Raw genomic sequence first — 387 nt, forward strand, 5'->3', positions numbered from 1 at the left:
AGGTTTCAATATTTCGACTACTCGATCAAGGTTTTCAACTCTTTGGGATATTTTTCTTTCACAAAAATATATCTAACATATAAAGACCATGATTACGATTACTTCGAAGCATAACATCATTCTTAATTAATCCTTTCGATTCTCTCTTTTTCTTTCTCTTTCATGGTGAGAAATATCTTTGTTTAACACTTGAAGTATTCGAATGTTTTCTAATTGAAAAAGTTATTTTATTATTTGAGACTACACAATACTATCAAAAATTCTTAAAATTTAATTAAATCAAACAAATTTTGTCTGTTGGCAATAAAAGTAATTTTTATTTAAACTTTATTCTTGCAAGTTTATAATAAATCCGAAATCAACAAAAAAAAATTGTCATTTAATTGT

The 387-nt window shown here is 24.3% G+C and overlaps 1 protein-coding gene across 5 annotated transcripts in view; it reads left to right on the top strand.

Moving 5' to 3' along the window:
• Positions 1–387, top strand: part of LOC108757023 (SEC14-like protein 2) — a 20,785-nt gene that overhangs the window by 16,698 nt on the left and 3,700 nt on the right. The gene's annotated exons all lie outside the window — the stretch shown is intronic.

This window comes from Trachymyrmex septentrionalis, unplaced genomic scaffold (genome assembly GCF_001594115.1).
Source record: "Trachymyrmex septentrionalis isolate Tsep2-gDNA-1 unplaced genomic scaffold, Tsep1.0 scaffold131, whole genome shotgun sequence".
NCBI classification, from domain to species: domain Eukaryota; kingdom Metazoa; phylum Arthropoda; class Insecta; order Hymenoptera; family Formicidae; genus Trachymyrmex; species Trachymyrmex septentrionalis.